General features: G+C 41.8%; 2 long non-coding RNA genes across 2 annotated transcripts in view; one reads left to right on the forward strand and one right to left on the reverse strand.

Moving 5' to 3' along the window:
• Positions 1-20,266, forward strand: part of LOC129143705 (uncharacterized) — a 38,019-nt gene that overhangs the window by 9,905 nt on the left and 7,848 nt on the right. The gene's annotated exons all lie outside the window — the stretch shown is intronic.
• LOC104006007 (uncharacterized) overlaps positions 19,247-20,266 on the reverse strand; it is a 44,275-nt gene continuing 43,255 nt past the window's right edge. Inside the window, exon 5 of the long non-coding RNA XR_010156496.1 lies at positions 19,247-19,945. This is a non-coding gene — a long non-coding RNA (uncharacterized LOC104006007). The remainder of the gene's footprint in view (positions 19,946-20,266) is intronic.

A 20,266-nucleotide genomic window follows, 5' to 3' on the forward strand; every position in this document is an offset into this window, starting at 1 on the left:
TGCCTTCTGCCCCAGATGTTCTCTTCATTTTGCGTGGCAGCTTTTTCCTTTTCCTTCAGTGTAAATGTCACCTCCTCTGAGAAGCCTTCCCTTTCCATTTTGTCTAAGTAAGAACCTAGTTTTGAGGAAAAGCCCTATATATTCACTTTAATTTTTTTTTTTTTGAGACAGTCTTACTCTGACACTCAGGCTGGATGGTAGTGGTACGATCTCAGCTCGCTGCAATCTCCGTCTCCCAGGTTCGAGCGATTCTCCTGCCTCAGCCTCCCGAATAGTTGGGATTACAGGTGTCCGCCACCACGCCAGGCTAATTTTTGTATACTTAGTAGAGACGGGGTTTCACCATGGTGGTCAGGCTGGTCTCGAACTCCTACTTCAGGTGATATTCCTGCTTCGGCCTCCCAAAGTGCTGGGATTACAAGCGTGAGCCACCACACCTGGCACCCACTTTAAATTATTTTATGAGTTGACCGCTTGTGTAATGTCTGGATTGGAAGCGTCTGGAAGACGGGAACCCTATTTATTCACCTACTCTTCTGAACACTTAGCATAGTGCCTGGCACATAGTAAGCATTCACAGTTTTGGATGGATAAATGATAACAATGGATTCCAAGGGTTGCTTTTCTTTTGGTGGTTACTGAATGAACCCAGATGTGGAGACAGGAGAGAGAGTAGGGACCAGTGACAAATAGGCGACACCTCATATTTTGAGAGTATTTTAAATTGAAAAGGAGACGTTTTCCAATGGTGGACACAAATAGGCAAATAATGACCACATTGCTTTACCATTCCATCCGCGTATGTTTTACAATGTTTAGGGTAGAGGAAACGACAAGTCTCTTAAGAGGCATGGCAGGATCTGACTGTCATCAACCTCATTAATGAGGCCTCTTAAACAACTTGAAGCGGAATAATTTCCCTAACAAAGCTGCTTCAAAGAGCAGTTGGAAGTGGAGAGTGAGGGAGTAATAGAATCAGTAACTAGGTTGCTGAGAGAAGTCTCCTGTGATTAGAAAAAGAAAAAAATGTAGTAATTACATTCTGTGGAGACTAAGAGAACTCAGAAACCATGGTCTTGCCTTCATCTTTATTTCTAATGGAGAGAGATGAAATAAAATCTGTGGATGTAGCAGAAGGTCATTTAAGGCCTTCCCTGTGATGAGTAAAGCAATCCTGTCCCCAGAGGGAGGAAAGATAGGTAGAGAAAGCTTCCTTCAAACACTAAAACTGCTGAAATAGTTATAATTCCCAGTAAAAGCAGGAGCAAGAGAAAAGCTGCAGGAGATCTGTCAGGAGTCCGTGAACAGGCCTGGAGCCTGGGGCTTGTTGCCACTTGAAACAGAGTGAGGGAGAACTTCAGGGGCCTTTGACTTGGAGAGACGGCGGCTGTGGGGAGGATCAAGTACTGGCGGGGAGTGCAGTCTCTGGAATCAGACAAATGGAGTTCCAAGCCTGGCTCCCCTTGTTGCTCCAGCATAGGTTTGTGCAAAATATCCCACACCTCTAGGCTTCAGCTGATTCTTCTATGAAAGGGGTTAATAATAAAGAGGGAAGGCAATGACCACGTGGTAGGGAGGGACTCCCTCTGCCTGCCCTCGCAAATGTGAGGGCTCATGATCACAGCTGATACAGCTAGTCGTAGCCATGGTGGCAAACAGGCCACTTGATCCTAGATGTGTGGAGAGTGTAGACTGGCTCACTTCAACTCCTTCCAACCAACCTTACCAGGGGCTACAAAACGACAAACTATATTCTCTAGGCTCCCTCCCAACTAGCATTCCAGAAACAAATCAAGTTTGCCCATTAGATTATACTCAACTGAGATTTGGAAGGTAGATCAGGTGGAGACCAACTTCCTGTTCCATGACAAGCCTTTGATGTCATTGGCAAACAAGGTAGTAGGAACATGAGGCTTTTCAGCCTTTCTGCATCCATTTTCCAGCCTTCTGCGTGTCTAGAGGCAGCGTGAGGAGCAGCGCTGTAACCAAATGCAGGTCCGGTTGCTTGTTGCCTACAGAGTTCAACAAGAGCAAGGTCTGGTGGAAAGAAAGTGACTTTATTAACCAAAACTAGTAATGGGGAAGTGGCTGGATTCCCATCCAAAGTGACCACTTTGAATTTGGGGGGAAAGACAAGGGGCAAAGGATTAAAAAGGGGAAACTTGATATGGAAGACACGCAAGAATTGTACTGAATACAATGTCTGTGTGTCTCATTCCAGTGGCTATCTTGGGTCTCAGTCTACCTGGAGCATGGGCTGACATCATCTCCACAATGGCTGGGTTGTTCACTAGCCACCTTGAGATAATCTCTGGAATTTTGCAGCTGGGTCTCCAGGCTTGGTCTGCCCATCTCAAGATTAGCCCCTGGAACTTCTAAGAAGGCCCATAATTAGATACTAGCGTACCGTTGGACAAATGTGGAGGGAGTGTATGCGGTGAGAAAGAGAGGGATGTGGAGTTTATTTTTTTGAAGGCTTCTGCAGTTTGCTTCAAGGTTACATCTTGAAACCCATTTTGAAGCCAAGCTGCTTGTTTAGTGTGGCTTCCTGATACGGGAACACAGTCTCACAGTTGAAATCAGTAGCCCTAGTGGTGGCCTCAGAGGTAGTAGCTCTTCTGGTGGGTCAGTTCTGCTTTTTTCTGGGAGTCATTTCTGGAAACCTAGTCTAAAGCCCATACCCTTAGACCTTCCAATGATTGTGTAAACAGCCATTCCCTGAATTAAATCCCTTGGAAGTTAAGACATCTTGAGTCATTTCTTTCTCCTGCCCTCAATCTTGACACTTACACCAGATTTTCGCATTTTTTTCCTTCACAATCCCAACTGTGTACCACATTTTTATAAGTGAGAATATTTTTTTTCTAGAAAAAGCATCATTCACTTCACTTGGTTGTGTTACTTTTCCTGAATTATTTACATCAATGGAAAGACTGACCAATCACCCCATTCCTACATAATTAAGCCTGAGGCATTGCCATTCCCTGGTGACAGCTGCACAAACTGCAACTGTAATGCTGGGCAGGGAATAATTAGAGTCAATAGAGCAACTTCACAATCCCAAGCCAATAAAGTGAAGCCTGATGCTGATGTTTTAATGGAATATTGAAAATGAAGAGTTGAGAGAAAAGACTTTCTCCAGCATTGTCCAAGAGAGATAGAGCATTGATGACTCAATGAGTCTTCCTGCCAGTTTGGCAGATACAGCCTTTTAGTTGAGAGTGACTCACCATGCCTCAGTGGTGACTGTATTCCTTAAAAATAGCAGCTCCCGTTGCAATGGACTCAAATCCTTTTTGCAAGGAGGCAGGAAATAAACTCACTCTGCAACCTTCTCATTTCAACTTAGTTTCCCTATTGGTCATTCTAACCATCTGACATCTGTGCTGGTGTGGTTGTTACTTCTCTAAATCCGTAGACACGAATAAATTAGCATTCTAGTCTTTTTTTTTTTTTTTAGCTTCTTGTAAGACTGGTTACAATGATTCAGTTCAACAGAGCCTGATTCTCTCTAAGAGAACTGAGAAAAATTTGTGAACCTAAAGATCTGAGTCTAAATATGAGACCCAAAAACCCATGAACCCTGAGATCTTCTTCTACCCCTAAAGCCTGATTTTCAGTCCAAGCGAGTGGGCAAACACGCACTCTCTGGCCAATTCTTCATTATCTGCATGTGGGTCATTTGTAACCATTTATTTTCAATTATAAGACTAGTTGAAAAGGCCAGCCTCTTGAGTTCAAGAGATATGAGTTCAAATCTTGGCTATGCAGCTTCCTAGCTGTGTGATCTTGGACAAGTTACTTCACCTTTCTGTGCTTCACTTTCCTCATCTATAAGGAGTCAATAAGAAAACCCACTTGACATGGAATTAAAAATATATAAAGTAACTAGCATAAATAAATAATAGTGGCCAGGCATGGTGGCCCACACCTGTAAACCCACCACTTTGCAAGGCTGAGGCAGGAGAATCACTTAAGCCCAGGAGTTCAAGACCAGCCTGGGCAACATAGTGAAACTCCATCTCTACAAAAAATAAAAGATTAGCCAGGCGTGGTGACACATCCCTGTAGTCCCAGCTACTCCGGAGGCTGAGCTGGGAGGATTACTGTAGCCCAGGAGTTCAAGGCTGCAGTGAGCCATGATCGCGCCACTGCACTCCAGAACCTGGGCAAAAGAGCACTCCCCTGTCTCAAAAAAAAAAAAAAAAAAAAAAAAAAAAAGTGGACTAGGGCTCTGTCCAAAGACAGATAGAAAAAGGGTTCCAGGAGGAGGAAAGTGTAGGAGGAATAGTGTGGTGATAAGAAGCCTGATAGGCCTTTCTGTGACAGGTCTTAAAGGCCATTTTCAACTCAAATAGTCTGATTACAAAAGCAGCCACAAATGCTTCCTGCTCCCAGCATCCACGCCCTTAGGCAATCCTGTCTCACTCTGGACTTGGTCATGCAACTGGCTGTGACCAGCGGGATGGGTGGTAGCAAATGTGATTCAGGTAGAGGCATTCAAAGGGCTTGCACATCTGGGCTGACCCCCAGGTTGTGTAGTCATCCCTCTGTATCCATGGGGGATTGGTTCCAGGACCTCCCAAAATCAATGGACACTCTAGTCTCTTACATAAAATGCTGCAGTGTTTCCATATAACCTATGCGCATCCTTTTGTATCCTTCAAATGATTTCTAGATTACTTATGTTACCTAATACAATGTAAATGCTGTGTAGATAGTTGTTATACTAAATTATGACAAGAAATAATGACAAGAGAAAAATCTATACGGGTTCAGTACAGTCTCAATTTTTTCCTGAGTATTTTCTATCTGCAGTTGGTTAAAACCAGAGATGCGGAGCACATGGATACGGAGGGCTGACTATACTTGGAACATTTCTGTCACCATGTGAACAAGCCTGCTCTAGCCAGGTGGATGCTGAGAAACACGTGGCCCAGTCCTCTCCAACATCCCAGTCAACAGCCGGCACTGCCAGAGACACGGCAATCCAGCTCTCTGCAGCTGCCTATAGATTCACACGCAAGCCCAGTCAAGACCAGTAGAATGGCCCAGTTGAGCCCTGTTCAAACTGTAACCCATAGAACTGTGACCAAAATAAATGGTAGTCATTTTAAGCCATTACATTTTGGGATGGGTTGTGAAAGAAGTAAAAGCTTGCTGAAAATGGGGGGGTGAGCATGAGAAGTGGGGGCAGATGAGTGACATAGGCAGGTATGAAATGCTATCCAGATGGATGTGCATTTAGGAAACTGGAGCATTCTAAATATTTGATTGAGCAAAATAACTATTTGCATATATTTGCTTCAAGATAAATAGGTCGAGCTCCCCTTCCTTTTTCCCTTCCTTTTTTTCTCTCCTTTTCTCTACTTTTCCCTTCTTCCTTCCTCTCTTCCTCCTCCTCACAGAAAATAATAATAAATAAATAGGTTGACGAGTGATTACTGCCTGCAAAAGGTAGTGATTCATGATGTCTTACAGCCTTGTAGCTCTAGGTGCTGTCTGTGGACTGGAGGCATCAGCATCACCTGGAGCTTATTGGAAACATGGAAGTTGGGCCCCACTCTAGATTTAGTGATCATAATAGGACTTTCAACATCCCCAGGTATTTCTTTGGCGTGATCACAGTTTGAGAGGCACTATCCTATCCTAAAAACAGAATCCACATTGAGCACTCATGTCATTCTTTGTACTCTGCTTAGATTTTTTTTAAAAACTTCTTTAGCTGCTTCAACATCCCTTCGTTTCCACCTGCTCCCTACCATTGCATTAGTAAAACAAACAAACAAAAGCCACCTTTATCCTTTGAATGGTATCATCACAAAACTGTGTGTGTGTGTTTGTGTGTGTATGTGTGTTTTCTTGGGAACTTTGAGTGGACCCCAGTAAATAAAAATTGCTTTCCCCATCCAGATTTTGAACCAATTAAGAAATAAGACAAACGATAACGCAGATAGAGGCCAAGATATCATCTTTATCACTGTTAAAGTCTAAGTTAGAGACATTGCCAAATGAGCTTCCTCTATAGCATTCAGAATTAGCCAGATTCATCCATTATCAGTTGTGGTCCAGGGCAGTCTCACCCTGCCTTCCCCAAAAAGAAGGAAGAAAAAAGGACTGGTTGGGGGAAAGGACGGGAGTAAGAGATGGGCTGGAGAGAGCCAGGAGAGTAGCCTCTGCATAAAAGGAATCTCTAAGAATGGAGAAAGCCATGTGTGGTGGTGGTAATGAGACAGACACGTTCTATAAAATGCAGTCATCATCACATCTAGAAATGTCTTAAAATCTAAATGGTTTGGAAATGCTCTTTAATGATGACTGATGATAATCGGTTAAAATGAAATAATACAGATTGTACTGTGTAATTTTTAAAAATGATATTAGGTTTAGGTTTAAAGTTGATGATAACAAAGAACATGTTTGAAAGTTTATGTCTTATTTTTGTTTTTTTGTGGGTTTTTTTGTTTGTTTTTGAGACAGGGTCTCACTTTGTCACCAGGCTGGAGTGCAGTGGCATCATCTTGGCTCACTGAAGCCTCGACCACCTGGGTTCAAGCCATCCTCCTGCCTCAGCCCCACAAGTAGCTGGGACTATAGGTGCAAGCCACCATGCCCAGCTAACTTTTTGTATTTTTAGTAGAGACAGGGTTTTGTCATCTTGCCCAGGCTGGTCTTGAACTCCTGAGCTCAAGCAATCCATCCGCCTCAGCCTCCTAAAGTGCTGGGATTACAGGTGTGAGCCACTGCACCCAGCTGGTTTGAAAGTTTATGACAAGAATACTGCAAAAAAAATGCTTGCCAGACAGAACATCTTCCTTTGACTCTTCTGTGAGTGAAATAAATGAACCTCTGTTATGTTTCAGCCACTGTACAAATATTTCTGCAGTGATGCAAAATAGATGTTGCTGAAAAACACACACTCAGCAAAAGCAAACATTAAAAAGACTGCTTTCAGGAATATCAGGATTATAGTCAGACCACTAAAAATTTATGCAGCTTTGTAACTAGAACACTAACAAAACAGTATTGGTACCTTGAGAGAGACAACTTGGACAGTCCAGGCAGGAAGCTCAACACGTTTGGAAGTTGCCTCAAGGCTTTAAAATGCTATTCAAAATAATTGTGGAATATCACAGAGATGAAGAACAGATTAGCCATTGCTGGGGTTAGGGATGGGTGGAAGGGGCGAGGTATGGCTGTGAAGGGAGCCTTGTGGTAATGGAACAATTCTGTAGCTCAGTTGTGGTAGTGGCTATATTAATCTGTACATGTGATACAATTGCACAGAGCTGCACATACACACACACACACAGTGTATATAAAAATGATGAAATCTGAATACACTCTGTAGATTGTACCAATAAGCAGTGTCAATTTCCTGGCTTTGTTCCTGTACTGTAGTTGTGCCAGATGTTACTATTGGGGCAGCTAGGTGCAGGGTATATGGAATACATATATATAGCAATTTCCTGCAAAACTATAAATTTCTCAAAAATCAAAAGTTAAAAAAAAAATTGGCCAGGTGCAGTGGCTCACACCTGTAATCCCAGCACTTTGGGAGGACAAGATGGGCGGATCACCTGAGGTCAGGAGTTTGAGACCAGCCTGGCCAATATGGCGAAACCCCATCTCTAATAAAAATTCAAAAAATTAGCTGGGTGTGGTGGTGGGCATCTGTTAGGAAGGCTGAGGCGGCAGAATCACTTGAACCTAGGAGATGGAAGTTGCAGTGGGCCAACATCGCGCCACTGCACCCCAGCCTGGGTGACAGAGCAAGACCCTGTCTCAGAAAAAAAAAAAAAAAAAAAAAATTCAATTACCGGGCAGAAGTGCTATCTGTGGTTGTAGAATCAATGCAGATGGAAATGGAGCCCTGAGCCAGTGGCACTGTATCTAGGCAGCCAGAAAAGGAAGTGTAACTTGCCCTGGGCATGGCTGGGCGTCTGCCTGTTTAAAAAGGATGCCCAACATGTTGCACTTATTTTTATTTTCTCAACATATACCAGAAATAGTTCTTGCCTGTGTATCAGCCAACCTAAGGATATTCTCCCCCTTTCTGTTGAAGGTTAGAATTCTATTCTCACTACTCAAGCTCCTCTTCTTTCAACATATGTTAGCGTTTTGAATTTGATGTGTGCTCTTTATTCAGGATCTACGTAGCCATTTAGAAAGGTATACTTGATTGCAAGCGGGACATTTTCCAAATATAAGCCATAATATATGTAAGGATCAGAGAGTCTTCTGGGAAGATTTGAATCATGTGAACAGACCTCCCTTTTGTGCAGATACTCAGGTGTATTTCTGGGAACTGGCTTCTGCAGACTATTGATGTCCCCATGTGTAAATGAATACACAGGCTCAACAAAACTATAGTTGGTGACTGCAAAAGCCCTCAACTCAAAGGTCTTAACCATCATTGCAGAGGAAATACCAGGGGCATTTGTTTAAAATGCACATTTCCTGATCTTTTCCCAGAGTTTCTGAATCTGTTGGTCTGGGGACAAGGTCCAGGAATCTGCAGTGTCACATGCACCCAGGGCATGTTGACGCTGTCTCTCTGAGGACTGCTCTTTGAAAAACAGGCTTATATCACAACAAGAAGGAGGCTGGCCCACTAGCTTTTAAGTATTTAGCTGATTTCCTGCTGAAATAGTGCAATGTGGTTAACAGTGAGCCTTGGAAGAGATGAGTAAAGGTGATGCTTCAAAGACATGCTGAGCAAACTGAAAAGCAAGTTAAAGTGCCGTGACATTGCTTCCAAAAGCCGAGGATTGACAGCAGCTGACAGTCATGCTGGTACCAGTGTCACCTTTGAATACAAAGAACATTAGGCATTTTGACTTATTTCAGCAGGGATAAAATGTTAGGGAGGAAAATATTCCCCTAACTGGCTTCCTCCTCTGAAACATCACTGTAGAATAATAATGCCTTCTACTCATGTATCAGCTTTCCAATCACCAACTTATTTGAAGGCATCACAAGAGAGACCTTTTAAATCATCTACCCTTAGGCAAATAGTACATTTCTTGAAATTCCTTGAATGTTGAAAAATGTACTTTTGAAAGAGACATTCCAAGACATTCTTTATAGCTTAGAAACATTTCCTTCTCAGGATGTTAGGAGATGTCCAGGTGAAGTAAAAACACAGAAGGAGGCAAAAAGCTGGTTGGCAGATTATTCAGACATCCAGGAAAATTCTATGCCCATGTGACTCTGTGTTGCATTTGAATTTATAAAAATCATGAGATCTGTGTTTCTCCAAACACTGCTTCAACCATTCAGTGAAAAACATCCTTCTTGCACTCTTGGAGACACTGAGTTCTGCCTGGTCCATTTTTAGGACTTGCATTTGGAAGACCTTTGCCTCAAGGACTAGAGTTCATTGTGTATATTCAACATTTAGTATATTATCCAATGTGTAAAAGATATTAAATAGTGTTGACAGATTGAAAGGCCTCTTCTAGATGGCACTAACTAAGGGGAATTTAGAATGGGGTGGAAGGAGGAGAAGGAAAGGTTATTACCAGACCCATTCTGTCTTTTTGCTTTGAAATTCATGGTACTCAATAATTGGTTCACATCCAAAGAGTTAACTGATCTAGATGAGGTGCTGTGTAACTTCTGCAGGCCAGAGGGAAGAGAAGAGAGTAAGAGCTAACAAGTATTCAAAAAAAAAAAAAAAAAAAGAAAAAGCTGAAACCTATAGTCTCAGCTGCTCGGGAGTCTGAGACAGGAAGATCCCTTGTGCCCAGGAGTTCAAGTACAGCCTAGGCAATATAGTGAGCCTTCGTCTCTAAAAAAAAAATTTTTTTTAGTTTTTTAAAAAAGAAAAAAAAATAGAGCTAGAGATCTTCAACAAGTAAGACCCAGTGTCAAGGCAGGCCACTCTAATTAGATATTTGGATCAAATATAATTTAAGGTTAACAAGAATTACTGCACCAGACCCTTTATTTGAATTATTACATTTAATCCATACAACAAACCTATGAAAAGGAATAATCTGTAAGAGGCTTATTGCAGCCCCAGCCACTATCACCTGATGGATGCCCAAATAATTGTGTTTTAATAAATGAAGGAATGAGTGAGGAAATCTTCACCTTCGCAGGTAAAGAAACTGAGGCTCAGAGAGGGAAGGGAGCTGTATTTGAATAGCCATTCTGTATTTTCAATGTGCTAATAATAAATGTGGTTTCATGTAATCAAGTTTATTAACTGTGCTGATACATGTTATTCTACTCTCAGTGTGACCTCCAAGGTCTACCAGTTGTGAATCTTAGCAACCAGTAGGTGGCGTCCCCATGCAGTATTAATACTCAATGCTCATCCAGTAGCAGCCCCTTCCAAATTGAGGAAATAAGACCCCTCTGGAGCACTTCAAAATAGTAATTTATAACTAAGATAAAATGGTCATTGAAAACTCCTGGAATTGCATCCCAATGGCTTTTATAAATGTATTTTTGATAACGGAGTGAATTGTGCTACCCCTCCCCCACAAAAATATGGTCACCCCTAATCTCTAGAGCCTATGAATGTGACTCTATTTGAAAAAAGAGTCTTTGTGGATGTAATTAAGTATCACAAGATGAGATCGTTCTGGATTACCTAGGTCATTACCTAAATCCAATGGCATATCCTTATGAGAGCAGAAGAGGAGAAGGTCATGTGAAGACAAAGATAGAGTGGCAGCCACATACCAAAGGATGTCTGCAGCCACCAAATAAGTAAAACTGTTTCAAAATCAAGGCATATCGCTTAATAAAATCATGATGTTTCAGTCAGGCATACTGACTCACACCTGTAATCCCAGCACTTTGGGAAGCCAAGGCAGGCAGATCCCAGGCCAGGAGTTCAAGACCAGCCTGGCCAACATGGTGAAACCCCATCTCTATTTAAAAAAAAGAAAAGTAAAAACATTTTTAAAAAATAATAAAATAAACATGATGTTTTAAACTCAAGTACTTAACCAAAGTATTCAACCTACAACATTATAGATCTTTGATGTGTATATTACTTTGAACATGAATGTTTGTATCATTTGTGAGACAGAATTATATCGGAGACGTGTATTTTGATTTCCCCAAAGATAACAAACCTTGTCTCTTTTCTAAGATCATACCACTCCCATACATCATTCAAGAACAATGAGGCATTCAATTATCCATCACAACTTTTCCAAGCACAGTATCAGAAGCAACCCAGGGACCATGGAGAGATAAATGTGCATTACAGTCATCTCTGAATAAGCCATTCTTGTCTTATTTATTATGACCTTGCATAGGCACTCATTCAAATACATTCAGCAAACACTTATAATGTACCTAGCAGGTGCCAGGTGCTCTGCTAGGTGCTGAGCAGTCAACAGTGAATCAGATCTAGTTCTTGAAGTTCAGTTGAGAAAATCAAAGTCAGCTAGGAGAGAAGAGCAAGGAGTCAAATATGGTGCATGTGACAAGTGAGAATGGGTAGGGGTGGTGGAAGCACATGTAGGAGGCAACCTTCACTCAGGGCCAAGAGTGGGAAGAGGAGGAGATAGCGCCCAGGCTGCATCTTGAAAGCACAGTTAGCAGAAGTAGGGACTGGGACACATGGTGGGAGGAAGCAGCAGGCAGGAGCAGAGATGTCTGGGAACCAGCCAGAGAGTCACTTTGTCTGGACTGAAGACTTAAATTGAGGAAAGGCCAGAGAGGCAAACAGAGCCATGATGGGGAAGGGCTTTGGTAAGGGGTTTGAATTTTCTCCTTAAAACAACAGAGCATCAGTAAAGGGCTTTCTATCAGTTACTGAGTGATAGGATCAGATTGCTTTTTTGGAAACATGAATCTGCCGGTGTGTGATGGTGAAACAATATGCGGCAGGGGTAGTGAGAGAAACCAGGTAAGGAGTGTTGAGACCATCCATGCAGACATTAGGAAAGCCTGGCAGCTGCAGAGGGGTGAAGAAGAGGAGAGAGTCTGGAGAGGGTTGATATGGTTAGGTTTTGTGTCCTCACCCAAATCCCATCTTGAATTGTAATCCCCGGGTGTTTAGGGGGAGACCTGGTGGGTAGTGATTGGATTATGGGGGGGGATTTCCCCCGTGCTGTTCTTGTGATAGTGAGTGGATTCTCATGAGGTTTGATGGTTTTATAAATGGTAGTTTCTCCTGCACTGACACACCCTCTCTCGCCAGTTGCCATGTAAGATGTGCCTACTTCCCCTTCTGCCATGATTATAAGTTTCCTGAGGCCTCCCCAGCCATAGGAAACTGTGAGTCAATTAAAGCTCTTTCCTTTATAAATTACCCAGTCTCGGAAAGTTCTTTATAGCAGTGTGAAAACGGACTAATACAAGGGTTTTAAGGGAATAGTTCTTAGGATTAGATAAGGAGGTGAAGGAGGAAAAAGTAGAATGGGAGAATTACTCTTACCAGTTTTTGAATTCCTGAAAGGTTAAGCCCTGGCTTTTTATTCATCTCTGTACCAACCTAGCCACCTTGACAAAGTAAGTCCTCAATTTGTTAGCAGTAGAATAGAATTTCCTGGTTTTCTGTTAGAAACTGAGTCTCTGAGTCGTTTCCACAGTGCTCCTGGAATACCCTTCACTTTCAAGTATATAAAGCTGTTAGGAGAGTGAATTTATGACTCTCAGAAGGGCCTCCTGTTTTTGTTCATCTGCCCATTGAGCGGCTTCTTACTGAATTAATGGCCTGGTGCATGAATCACAGGGACTGCCATTGCAGAATTGAGTGCTGACAGGTGGTTTCGGCTCTCTCATATCTCTGTTGCTGCCTTGAGTTCTAGGCAAGGGTCAGCCACGGCTGAAGCCTTCCCCTGCATCCGTCCCTGCCCCCAGGTCTCTCACAGGCATCAATAGCGTACATATTTTTACTCATTCTGTAGAAAGGCCACTGTTCACGTCTCTCTGCCTACAACCCCTGAATAAATTCCTACAGCTCTACTGATTGAGGCCTTTTTAAATCATTTTTTGACTGAATGACTGAGCAAATGAAGCATTGTGCTCATGAAGTGCTAGATAGGGGAGTAGCAGACTTGCTTTCTGAAGCCAGAGTGCATTCAATGTGTTTCAACAGGAAGGCACCCAGAAGAGAAGGAAACCAGAGAACACAGGACTGAAATCTCTATAGGAGCAGCAGAGATGGTGTTAGCAGATAGTCATTCAAGAGGCAGAGATGACTTGGAGCCTCGCTGGGCAGAGAAAGCCTCACAGAGGAAAATGGGTCCCTAAAGACAGTTAGGATTTAGCCAAACATGGGGGGATCGGGGGAGGTGTACTATTGGCCTACTGGGCTGAAGGACTCCTTTTGTGGGTCTGCTGCTTGCACGGTATGATGTTCAGAATCCCTAAACCCTGTCCACTAAGTGCAGCAGGTCCAAAATACCCCCTCCCTGGAAGGCTGTACTTCCCTGGGTGTGAATCATGGATGGATAGCAGAGGGGAGTGTGACCAAAGGGAGAAGACTAAGGTGCGGGGAAAATACGCGAGGCTTATTTGCAGACTGCTGACAGAGCATCATGATAGTGGTAGAAGATGCACCAGGAAAACAATGTTTCAAACAGGCTGAAAATGAGGGTTATCTCTAAGTGCTAGTCACAACACGTCCAGATGACTCCAAAGGACCGTGTTAACACGAATGTCAGGCCCAATGAAGAGGTCAAAGGCATTAGCCAGGTGTCGTGGTGCATGCCTGTAGTCCCAGATACTCCAGAGGCGGAGGAGGGAGGATTGCTTGAGCCCAGGCAGTTGAGGCTGCAGTGAGCTATGATGACACACCGCACTCTAGCCTGGGTGACAGAGTAAGATGCTGTCTCAAAAAAAAAAAAAAAAAAAAAAAAAAAATCAAAGGAATATGGTGAATATGATGTGAGCTTTGAACTTGGAACTAATTTGGAATACCACTTACCACTTACCAGCTGTTTCCTTGGGCAAGTTATTTATGTTTTCTCAGCCGGTTTAATCATCTTCAAAATGAAGATCATACTTGCTCAAAGAGTTATTGGAATTTACATAAAGTGCCAGTTTTTATTATTTGTGTTCATGTTAATTGAGGCTGTTACACATTAAAAGGACCACGACAAAATGGGCCGGACTATTTGTGGGACATTCAAGAGATCCACAAAAATATAAGATGATCTTTACTGAACTACATTACTCTACACCTACTCTGTGCTAAATGCTAATATTAATAACTTATGTATTCAATTCTACTCTGAGTTAGCCTTTAATCACTTTGTAGAGGGGGTAAATTAGGCTCAAAAAAGTTGCCTAATGTAGATAAAAATTAACCATTCCAATTCTTACCTCACATTACTCATAAACAGTGATTTGAGATAGATCATTCTTCTAAGTATAAAAGCTAGAACTATAATGCTTGTAGAAAATAACATAGAACAATGTCTTTGCAACCTTGGGATAAGCAAAGATTTCTTAGAAAGAACACAAAAGCACTAACTGTAAAAAAAAAAAATGGATACCATAGACTCCATCAAAATTTAAAACTTATGCTCATCCAACAACACTTTTAAGAAAATGACTCTTTTTAGACAGGACACAGAAAGCATTAACCACTGAAGAAAAACATCCATCAGTAGGAAAATGGATAAATAAATTGTGATAGATGCATGGAACAGAATACCACTCGGCAGTTTAAAAATTAGAAAAAGAGGCCCAGGCACAGTGGCTCATGCCTGTAATCCCAGCACTTTGGGAGGCCGAGGTGGGCAGATCACTTGAGGACAGGAGTTCAAGACCAGCCTGGCCAACACAGTGAAACCCCGTCTCTACTGAAAAAAAAATACAAAAATTAGCCAGGTGTAGTGGTGCATGCCTGTAATTCCAGCTACTTGGGGGGCTGAGGCAGGAGAATTGCTTGAACCCAGGAGGCAGAGGCTGCAGTGAGCCGAGATCATGCCACTGCACTCCAGCCTGGGCAACAGAGTGAGACTCCATGTCAAAAAAGAAAAAGAAAGGCTGGGTGCAGTGACTTACGCCTGTAATCCTAGCACTTTGGGAGGCCAAGGCGGGAAGATCATGAGGTCAGGAGTTCGAGAGCAGCCTGACCAACATGGTGAAACCCCGTCTCTACTAAAAATACAAAAATTAGCTGGCCATGGTGGCATGGGCCTGTAATCCCAGCTACTCAGGAGGCTGAGGCAGGAGAATCACTTGAACCTGGGAGGTGGAGGTTGCAGTGAGCCGAGATCATGCCACTGCACTCCAGCCTGGGTGACAGAGCGAGACTCTGTCTCAAAAAAAGAAAAAGAAAATAGGACAAACTACTGTATTGATACATGCAATGTTGTAGTTGAATCTTACTTCATATTGTTGAGACAAAGAAGCCCAACTCACAAGAATTTATATTGTATAATTCTATTTTTATACAGTTTTTAAACAAGCAAAACAAATGCGTGGCAATAGAAATCAGAACACGAGTCACCTATAGGCCGGGCACAGTGACTCATGTCTATAATCCCAGTACTTTGGAAAGCCGAGGCAGGTGGATCGTTTGAGCCCAGGAGTTCAAGACCAGCCTGGGCAACATGGGTAAACCCTGTCTCTACTAAAAATACAAAAACTAGCCGGGCATGGTGACATGCACCTGTAATCCCAGCTACTTGGGGGGCTAAGGCAGGAGGATCACCTGAGCTTTGGGAGGTTGAGATTGCAGTGAGCTGAGATCATGCCACTGTACTCCAGTCTGGGCAACAGAGTGAAACCCTATCTCAAAAAAACAAAAGCAAAAACACAGGTCACCTATACGGGTAGAAATTAACTGGAAGGGGAAGTGAAGGAACTTTCTGGAGTAACGAGAACATTCTACACTTTATATGAGTATGGGTTACATGGGCATATACCTTTGTTAAAACTCTATGAGGAATACACTTAAAATCTTTGCATTTCACCTCACTAAAACTTTACTTCACTAAAAGGATAAACTGGGATGGGTTTGGAAGACCTCCACATTGTACTTCTGGCTTCTTTCATGATCTCATCTAGTAGTCATGAGATGCATAGCTAGCAAAGACGACTCTCCCCTTAATTCTGAAGAATGACCAATAATCCATTCCTTTTCCTGACCCCTTTGAGAATTACAAAGTGTGTATTTAATGAAAAATTAAGTAATGAGTATCTGTTAACTAAGGAAGTTATGATAGGATACTTGCACATAACGTGTCAACATTTACATCATCATGAGGGCTGTAATTATATCACTGATAATATGAATAAATACAAAAGTATTTTGGGTTTTGTTTTTGTTTTTGTTTTGAGGCAAGGTGTCACTCTTGTCACCCAGTCTGGAGTGCAGTGGTATGAACACAGCTCACTGCAGCCTTCACCTCCCAGGCCCAAGTGATCCTCCTGCCTTAGTCTCCCATGTAGCTGGGACCACAGGTGTGTGCCACTATGCCTGGCTATTTTTTTTTCTTTTTTGTTCAGGCTGGTCTCAAACTCCTGAGTTAAGTGATCACTCCGCCTTGGCCTCCCAAAGTGCAGGGATTACAGGTGTGAGCCATCATGCCTGGTCATAAATACAAATTTTTGAAGAAACATCAGCATCTGTTTTTAAAACTAGAAGTTATTTTAAGTCTGTGCCTAAAGTCGACCATTAACATGTGTAGCTGCAAAAGGTGGATTTATCTATCACTCTATGACGCATGACTTTTAGATCAAACAACATTCATATTTTTGCTCGTTTTCCCTCATTTTTTCTTGTGTGTATAGAAAAAGTGATAGCAGTATGCATGATGAAGAAAAACTTTACAGTTGAATGGTGCTAATTGTATATCATTGCCATCAGCTTCAAATAGAAAACCAGTTCAGTCCAATAATTATTTAATTTTTTCCACCCAGTGCATAGAATCAAAGTAAAGCTTTTGAAGTTTATTCTGTTGAAGGTTTAATGTATGAAATTATTATGACTGTTATTCTATAATAAATTAAAATTTTCAAGCCAGGCCTGGCAGCTCACGCATGTAATCCCTGCACTTTGGGAAGCCGAGGTGGGTGGATCCCCTGAGGTCAGGAGCTCAAGACCAGCCTGCCTGTCTTTACTAAAAATACAAAAAAAAAAAAAAAAAACAAAATAGCCGAGAGTAGTGATGTGTGTCTGTAATCTCAGCTACTCAGGAGGCTGAGGCAGGAGAATCGCTTGAACCTGGGATGTGGAGGCTGCAGTGAGTCGAGATCATGCCACTGCACTCCAGCCTGGGTGATAGAGTAAGACTCCAGCTTAAAAAAATAAAAATTTCAATGCTAAAGAAAACTGATGAATTTTTGTGGTGATAACATACATACAAATTTTGAAAAAAGTAGTGTTCTTACTAAAGAGATTTACTTGCATTTGGATAATTTATAACTGCACATAATTTATAACTGCATTCAAACTCTCAAAAAATAATTCTTTTAATTATCAAAAAGAAACTGTAATTGCCGGGCTGGGCACGGTGGCTAACACCTGTAATCCCAGCACTTTGGGAGGCTAAGGCGGGTGGATCACCTGAGATCAGGAGTTCAAGACCAGCCTGACCAACATGGTGAAACCCCACCTCTACTAAAAATAGAAAAATTAGCTGGGCGTGGTGGCAGCTGCCTGTAATCCCAACTACTCAGGAGGCTGAGGCAGGAGAATCGCTTGAATCCAGGAGGCAGAGGTTGCAGTGAGCTGAGATCACGCCATTGCACTCCAGCCTGGGGGACAGAGCAAGACTACGTCTCAAAAAAAAAAAAAAAATGTAATTGCCAAATATTTTTACATATGCACAGAATAACTAGATTATAAAATCTTGTGACAATGCTGACATTGAATATAAAAACATATTTCAATATGGCATTATGTGTTTTCTCTCTGCTACCTGTCATCAATCTGATGTTTAAAAATGTTTAAGCCTTTGAATATCTATTTTATAAACCAATATAGATATTCAACCATTGTACTGAACTTTGTACAAACAAGTCCTCTTAATTTTGGTTGTATTTGTTCAAAATTGGTTGGAAACTGCTTTCTTCTTTTTGTTTATCAAGGTAATATTTATACTAATTTTTTTTTTTGAGACAGAGTCTCACTGTATGGCCCAGGCTAGAGTGCAATGGCATGACCTCGGCTCACTGCAACCTCTGCCTCCTCGGTTCAAGCCCTTCTCTGGCCTTAGCCTCCTGAGTAGGTGGGATTACAAGTGTCTGCCACTGTGCCCAGCTAATTTTTGTATTCTTAGTAGAGATGGGGTTTCACCATGTTGGCCAGGCTAGTCTTGAACTCCTGACTTCATGATCCACCTGCCTCAGCCTCCCAAAGTGCTGGGATTACAGGCGTGAGCCACTGTGCCCGGCCTATTTATACTAATTTTAAGCGTCCAGGTTGGTAAATTTTGATTATTGTGTCTAATCATTTAACCAAATCAAAAAATGGAGCAATTCTGCACCCCAGAAAGTTTTCTCATACCTGTATATATTCACTTATCTCCCCTAACCCTGGCACCAGGCAACCATTGATTCTCTCTCTGTCCCTATGGTTTTACATAATAGAGAATTTCACATGAGTAGATTCACATAGTATGGAATCTTTTGTGATTGACCTCTTTCTCTTAACATAATATTTTTAGGATGTATCCATGTTATTGTCTGTATTATGTCCTTTCTTTGTATTGCTGAATAGTTTTCTGTAGTATGAATATATCACACTTTGTTTATCCATCTAATAGTGATGGACATTTGTGTTGTTTCCAGTTGGGACTGTTATGAATAATGCTGCTATAAACATTCATGTACACGTTGTTTTGTGGGTTTTTGTTTTTTGGGTTTTTTTCTGAGACGGAGTCCCACTCTGTCACCCAGGCTGGAGTGTAGTGGCACGATCTCAGCTCACTGCAACCTCCACCTCCTAGGTCCAAGCAATTCTCCTGCATCAGCCTCCTGAGTAGCTGGGATTACAGGTGTCCACCACCACGCCCCACTATCATGTTCATGTTTTTGTTTGGACATATGTTTTTATTTCTCTTGGTTAAATATCTGGAAGTAGAATTTCTGGATCATATGGTAATGAATCTAACTTTGTAACGTAATGCCATGCCGCCAGGTACTATACCATTTTGCGTTCCTACCAGCGACGTCTGAGAATTCCAGCTGCAACTTATCTTTGCCAACACTTGGTAGTGTCAATCTTTATGATTCCGCATTCTAGTGTGTAGTGGTATCTCATTGGAGTTTTAATTGGTATTTTTCTGATGAATAATAAAGTTGAGCACGTTTTCATATGCTTATAAAAAGTTTTAATCAAAGTATTTGTCAAATGAAATACCAAAATGCGGTTATTGGAAAAATCATTTGCAAGCAGAGAAACTTCAAATTTATCCTTTCATAAGCACAGTGAGTACTGAACAAATTAAACAATAAGCCCTCAAATTGTATACAATATTAATGTTGAAATTCTGTAATTGCATTTTAGAATATTTCAACTTGCAGGGTAAGTCATTTGCTGAAGCACCTATTTTTAATTAGATAAATTTATGTTCTGTACTGGAATAAAATGAAATTGTGGAAGCCCATAATTATGTGGAATCATAAATAGAGACAATTTATATTATGAAGTTGTTCTTATGAAATATTTGTTGAAGAAAGCTACTCTGAATGAAGATAAAAAAGACAGCATCTGTGAAAATATTGAGGCTGAAATATTTATGCATTTCAAAGCACAAAAACATAGAATGATGAATATCCTTGTATTATTTTGCTAGGGCTGTTATAACAAAATATCATAGACTGGGTGACTTAAAACAACAGTAGTTTATTTCTCACAAATCTGGAGGCCGGGAAGTCCAAGGTATCAGCAGGTTTGGCTTCTTCTGAGGCCTCTCTCCTTGGCTTGCAGACGGCCACCTTCTTGCTGTGTCCTCACGTGACCTTTCCTCTGGGTAGGTTAATCCCTGGCATCTCTTTGTGTATCCAAATTTCCCTTAGAGGACACCAGTCAGATTGGATTAGGGGCTACCCTCATAACCTCATCTTAACTTAAGCACCTCTATAAAGCCCCTATCTCCAAATAGGGCCACATTCTGAAGTACTGTAGGTTAGGACTTCACCATATGAATTTGAAAGGGCAGGATACAATTCAGCCCATAGCAATCCTCCATTTAGCAGACCAGGTTCTGACATTCCTTTAACTTCCATATAATGCAGGAGGAGACATGACCACAAATGTCTGGTGAGAGATAAAAGTCAGGCAGAAAGTAGCGCCCTCTGCCCTGCAATCAGGAACCACCCTGTGTTATGTGCT

The sequence above is a fragment of the Pan troglodytes genome, chromosome 3, assembly GCF_028858775.2.
Source record: "Pan troglodytes isolate AG18354 chromosome 3, NHGRI_mPanTro3-v2.0_pri, whole genome shotgun sequence".
NCBI lineage: Eukaryota > Metazoa > Chordata > Mammalia > Primates > Hominidae > Pan > Pan troglodytes.